Raw genomic sequence first — 6,430 nt, forward strand, 5'->3', positions numbered from 1 at the left:
AGGTTTCCTTTTCACAGGTTTCTTTGGGGAGAGGGTTTATCCACGCATGCCATCTAGGGTCTTTTGTTCATTGACTAGCCAAATGACCCCAAAGTGATCGGTAAGTCTTCCAAATGTTCATCCGAAGTCATCAGCACTTCTTTGATGTTTTATTGATCGGGAGCTGGAGGTTTAGGATTGGTCTAGAATTTACACACTATGGACCAGACTTCTTGGCATGCTGCCGGATGTCTTCTGCTGACTGAGCACGGATTGCCAGGACGTGAATGTTAGTGGATACACGGTACAGTTTGTACATGACTTCCAGATTTCCCTTTGCAATCTTATTTGCTGCTAATGATGCTTTATATTGGCTGCTTATAAACCTATTTACTATGCTGATTAGATTCTGGGGGAGGAAGAGGGGAAGACGTAAGGTTGAGGGGGTGTAAGGTGGGATAATCAAGGAGACCAGAACAAGATATATTTTAACACATTAGTTTTGCTCTTAATAATCAATACATAAATAAGCAGTACTGAAGAGTCAAACATACAACAATAAATATGTATCTACCAAGATAAGTGCTCATCCTAGTTATTTCCTTCAAGTGCAGCTAAAATCCCATCTTCTAGGGGAAGCCTTTCCCAATCCCTCAGTTTTAAAGCCTTCCCTAAATCTAGGGAGTTTTCTCTTGCCCCATACCAAGTTCTGGGTAACGTAGAGTAATTATACAAAGTACAGAATTTGAAAGTGGGAAGGGACCTCTATGGCCATTTAATCCAAATCATAGATGAAAGGAATCTCCACTATAAGATACCCAACAAATAGTCATTCAGCTTTCACTTGAATTCCTACAACAAGGAGGAGTCCCACGCTTCTTAGGTTAAGGAATCCATTCTACTCTAGGACAACAACAAACTGAAGTTTTTCTTGACATCAAGACTAAATCTACCTCTTTGCACCATCTACTTATTGGTCCTGGTTTTATCCTCTGGGCTAGAAAAGAACAAGTTTGATCCTTTCTCTGCCCTTCAAACACTTGAAAAATTATATTCTCTTATAAGTTTTCTCTTCTACAAACAAAAAATCCTAACTTTCTCCTACAGATTTTCTTATGGGAGGATCTCCAGTCTGTTCACCATCCTGATTTCCCTATTCTGGATGCAATCCTATTCATTAGTATATTCCTAAACTGAGTTCCTTAGAACTGAATATATAATTTTCTTCTCCTTTCATGTAGTTCCTCTTCTTCCCCACAATCTTTTATTAGGATGTGAGAGGCTATCCTGTCAACCAAAATCAGGTCCTCTCTCAGTGCCAAGTTCAGGGGAAAATCTCCCACAAAGGTGGAAGAGCTCCACCTGAAACCATCTTTTAACCTTTTAATCTATGGCTAAAGCAGTGTTACCAGTGCTTCCATTTCCTCACTTCCAGTTCCACTTGAAATGCTTTTGTAATTACTAACACTCTGGTTTCTAAAGCTACAACTAAACTGAAACTGCTCTTTAAGGTGACCAAAGTTCTTTTAACTGTTAATTCCCTTTATCTTAGTCCTAATTCTCTTTGACTTCCCTGCAGTATTTAACTCTGCTGAATACACGCTTCTTTTGGATGCTTTTTCCTCTTTACTTCTTGAGACTGTTATCTCTTGGATCTTCTCCTTTCTTCCTATGTAATTATTGTTTTTGAACCTGAATTAAACTGAATTGTTTTTGCTATATTATCACCCACATCCTAACCCTTTATTGTGATATTACCTAAAGCTATATCTTGGCCCTACTATTAGCTTGTTTATAAGACATGTCTCTTGGTAACCAAACTCTTTAGGTTCCAGAGGTTTAAAAATTTCTACCTATACAACTCCCATATTTACATATATGGTTCTATTTCTCTCTCCTAAGTTCCAGTCTTTTACATCATTGCTGTCTTCTAGATTACCTAAATTTTTATCATAGCATAAAATATGCCACTTCAGCAAAAATATTATTTTGTAAGGGAGAGAAAAGAGACCATTCATTCAACAGATAATTATTGAATATCTTATTTGTGAAGAGAATTGCTTTTAATGCAGTAAGGCAGGTACCTCCCATGTGAAGACCAGGCCCCACAGAAAGCTATGGAATGACCACACTGGGATTATGGTTTGATAACAATCAATAAGGAGATAAACCAATCAGAAGATAGTAAGACTGGTTTCATTCCATCTTTCCTTTTTATAGCCACCCCCAGCTGAGCTTCAGTGGATCACAAAACTTGGGTTTCTCAGAGCAAGTACCAGACCCAGGTACATGCAGCAGGTGAGTAGACTAGTTTTCAGGCACACACTTTTTACTTCCTTGGCCTCATGTCCTGTGAGGACATATGAGAGGTTCTGTGTTCTGAAGACATAGCCAATGAGAAAGAGCTGCTATGTTTTAGACTTTTTACAGCTGATTGAATTTAAATTACATAATCTTCTCCTTTATCTCCTCTTTTGAACCTCCTCATTTTTGTGAAGGGCAAACCATCCCTAGAAATGCTGTCTCAGCTTTTTGACATCCTTATCCTTGATTTCTCATTCAATCAAACTTCTCTCTTACAATTTACCAATGATCTCTTGGTAGCCAAATCTGTTGAATTTTTTATTTTCATTTATAATCCTTCTTGAACTATATGTACAATTTGACATTGCTGACCACTTGTGAGCCAAGTCTAGATCAGACTCATATGGGCAACCTATGGGCAATATACCACACATCACAACCATTACAAGCTTTAAATACAACAATCCAAAGGCTTTACTATTAAATGGTGGGCAGCTGGAATTATAACAAGTCTTCTTTGATCTGATTTGTTTCTCACTTTAGACTTAATAAAGGCTTATTAATTGATTGCTTTATAGATTAGATGTTGATTTTTAAAAAGTAACTGATATAATAGAGTTTTAGGTCTACCTGAATTTGAACTTTGGTTCTGATTGCTTACAAGTTGCATGGCTCTGGGCAAGTCACAAAGTCATAGATTCTAAGTTCAAAGGAGTATTGGAAACTATTCAGTTCAAGGCCTAGCTGACTGAGAATCCCCTGTACAACATTTCAGGCCTCTACTTAGAGAACTTAAGTGAGAACTCACTATCTCTCTCATACATAATTATCCCATTTAGATAACTCTAATTGTTAGGGTGGCAATCCTTTAGGATCCTGGAGCTTCCCTCCCTCAGTGATGAAACAGAGAGGTATGGAGTTGTTATGCCAAAGTCCCCTTTTAATGGGGTGACCACTTCCTCCAATTGTCCTATTTCGTTATTCTGCCTTAGATTATAACCATCCCCTCTTAATGTTTGAGATAAAGGTTTTATAGATACTCCTTAATGTTTGACAAGATAAAGCCTTATCCATTTCAGATGTCATTAGAATATCAGTAATGTCATTGTTTTTGTTATTCCATAAAAAGCTTGCTACCCTGATACTCAGGGCTAGACTCTTTGAGATGATAGTCTCATCTAGCCCTGGGATCAATATGGATGTATTGGTCCCAGTATTTCTCTCCATTTAATAAATTATTGAATTGGTCTCTAATCTCTGTCTTGCTCAGTTTCTTCGGCATTACAGAGTGAGAGAAGTGAAGAAAATAAAAGGATATGTGCCTTTATATGAGATGATTGGGATAAGAGCTAGAAGGAACTTTAGAGATTCTAGACACCTAAAAGTCCTGTTACGAATTAAATTTTTTTCATTGTTGTTACCTCTCATCAGGGCTACAGCACATTTGATCTCAATGCCGGCCTTTGCCAATCAGCTTAGAGATTGCTGCTTCCACTAAAGTCTGAATCTTGGTTCTGTTATTAATTGCCTGTAAAATCTGGGACAAAGTTCTTAACTTCTCTGGGTCTGTTTCCTTTTCTATAAAATGAAAAGGTTGGGCTTAATAATCTCCAAGTTTCCCTCTAGTTCTTAATCTATGAATTTAACCTCTCTCCAAATAGTAATTTTACCTCTCTAAGCATCAATTCCTCATGTGTAAAGTGAAAGAGAAAACAGGATGCTGTTGCCCTTCAGTATGCAGGTAGCTCAGCATCCAAGTTAAAATGATCTCATTTTAGAAATGCAAACTATAATTGTTGTTTAGTCATTTCAATTGTCTTATTTTTTGTGACCCCATTTGGGATTTTCTTGGCGAAGATACTATTTGGCACAGATGCCCTTTCCTTCTCCAGCTCATTTTACAGAGGAGGAAACAGACAAAAAGGGTTAAGTGATCTGCTCAGCCTAAGACAGCTGCTAGGAGTCTGAGGCCAGATTTGAAATTAGAAAGATGAGTCTTCCTGACTGCAGGCCTGGCATTCTATCCACTGTGCTATCTACCTGGGGAATTCTATATTTAGATTAGGGTTTTTGCTCTTGGATTTGGACTTGATATTGAGGAAAATATGTTCCAATAATAATGTTATAAGAAAAAAAAACAGTTCTTAGAAAATTTTCCATGTAGTTTATATATTTTTTTAATTTATTTTTTTTTTTTTATTTAATAGCCTTTTATTTACAGGATATATACATGGGTAACTTTACAGCATTAACAATTGCCAAACCTCTTGTTCCAATTTTTCACCTCTTACCCCCCACCCCCTCCCCTAGATGGCAGGATGACCAGTAGATGTTAAATATATTAAAATATAAATTAGATACACAATAAGTATACATGACCAAAACGTTATTTTGCTGTACAAAAAGAATCAGACTCTGAAATATTGTACAATTAGCTTGTGAAGGAAATCAAAAATGCAGGTGTGCATAAATATAGGGATTGGGAATTCAATGTAATGGTTTTTAGTCATCTCCCAGAGTTCTTTTTCTGGGCATAGCTAGTTCAGTTCATTACTGCTCCATTAGAAATGATTTGGTTGATCTCGTTGCTGAGGATGGCCTGATCCATCAGAACTGGTCATCATCTAGTATTGTTGTTGAAGTATATAATGATCTCCTGGTCCTGCTCATTTCACTCAGCATCAGTTCGTGTAAGTCTCTCCAGGCCTTTCTGAAATCATCCTGTTGGTCATTTCTTACAGAACAGTAATATTCCATAATATTCATATACCACAATTTATTCAGCCATTCTCCAACTGATGGACATCCATTCAGTTTCCAGTTTTTAGCCACTACAAAAAGGGCTGCCACAAACATTCGTGCACATACAGGTCCCTTTCCCTTCTTTATAATCTCTTTGGGATATAATCCCAGTAGTAACACTGCTGGATCAAAGGGTATGCACAGTTTGATAGTAGTTTATATTTTTATATTAAGGTGTTAAGTCTTTTCTTTTTCATTTTGATCTATAATGGCATGAATGAAATATAATGATCTGTTTTCCTGCTGATCACTTTCATTGATCATTTATTGAGTTCTGACTACATGCTTTTTCCATTAAAATTAAATTAAAAGCCAAGCAGAAAAGTCCCAATTAATGTAATTGAATATAAAACTGCTTGTCATATAACAAAGTTATTATTAATTTTATTTAGTTAGTTTTGTTGAGGCAATTGGGGTTAAGTGACTTGCCTAGGGTCATTACAGCTAGGAAGTGCTAAGTGTCTGAGATAAGATTTGAAGTCAGGTCCTCCTGATTTCAGGGCTAGTGCTCTATTCACTGTGCCACCTAGCTGTCTTTATTATTAATTTTAAATAAAAAAAATTAGTATTGCCTGAGTTTGCAGTAGCCTCTAAACTAGCCTCCTTGCCTCTCTCTCTCACATTTACAATCTATCCTCGATAATAGCTATCAAAATTGTCTTTTTAAGGCATAGGTTTATGTGTCTCCTCTACTCAAAAACATCAGTGGCTTCCTATTGTCTCTAAAATAAAATGAATAAAATAACCATAAAAATGGGCATTTCTATATATGGCTTTATGCTCCATAAAACACTTCATATATATCAATCCATTTGATCCTAGTATTTCTATGAGGTTAAATACCACAGGTATTTAACTCCTTATCACAGATGAGAAAACAAGCTTAAAAAAGCTAATAACAAAAAAATAATTTATCTGTTCCTGGTTATATAATCGTTAAAGTGTCCAAAGCAAGATCTGAACTCAGTCTTTTCTAACTTTTTAGTCCAACACTTCTTCCATGATACTATGACTTCCTTGAATATTTCAATTTATTATTTAAAACTCTTCATAGTCTGGCTCCAGTCTATCTTTCCAGATTCCCATTTTACTTTAGTTCATATATGCAACTGGTGTTGCAGCAAACATACTCTATTCCAATCTGTATCAATATTGAAAATATATGCACCAAATAACACAGCATCCAAATTCTTATATATCTATTATCTATGGAATATCTATCTAGAACCTACCAATGATTTTTTAAAATTGCTAAATCTAATGACCTTTTCTCAATTTTTATCTTTTTTACCCAATGAATTTTACAATGTTGGTCACTAGCTCATCTCGAGATTTTGTGACTAGT

Source organism: Sarcophilus harrisii, chromosome 1 (assembly GCF_902635505.1).
Source record: "Sarcophilus harrisii chromosome 1, mSarHar1.11, whole genome shotgun sequence".
NCBI classification, from domain to species: domain Eukaryota; kingdom Metazoa; phylum Chordata; class Mammalia; order Dasyuromorphia; family Dasyuridae; genus Sarcophilus; species Sarcophilus harrisii.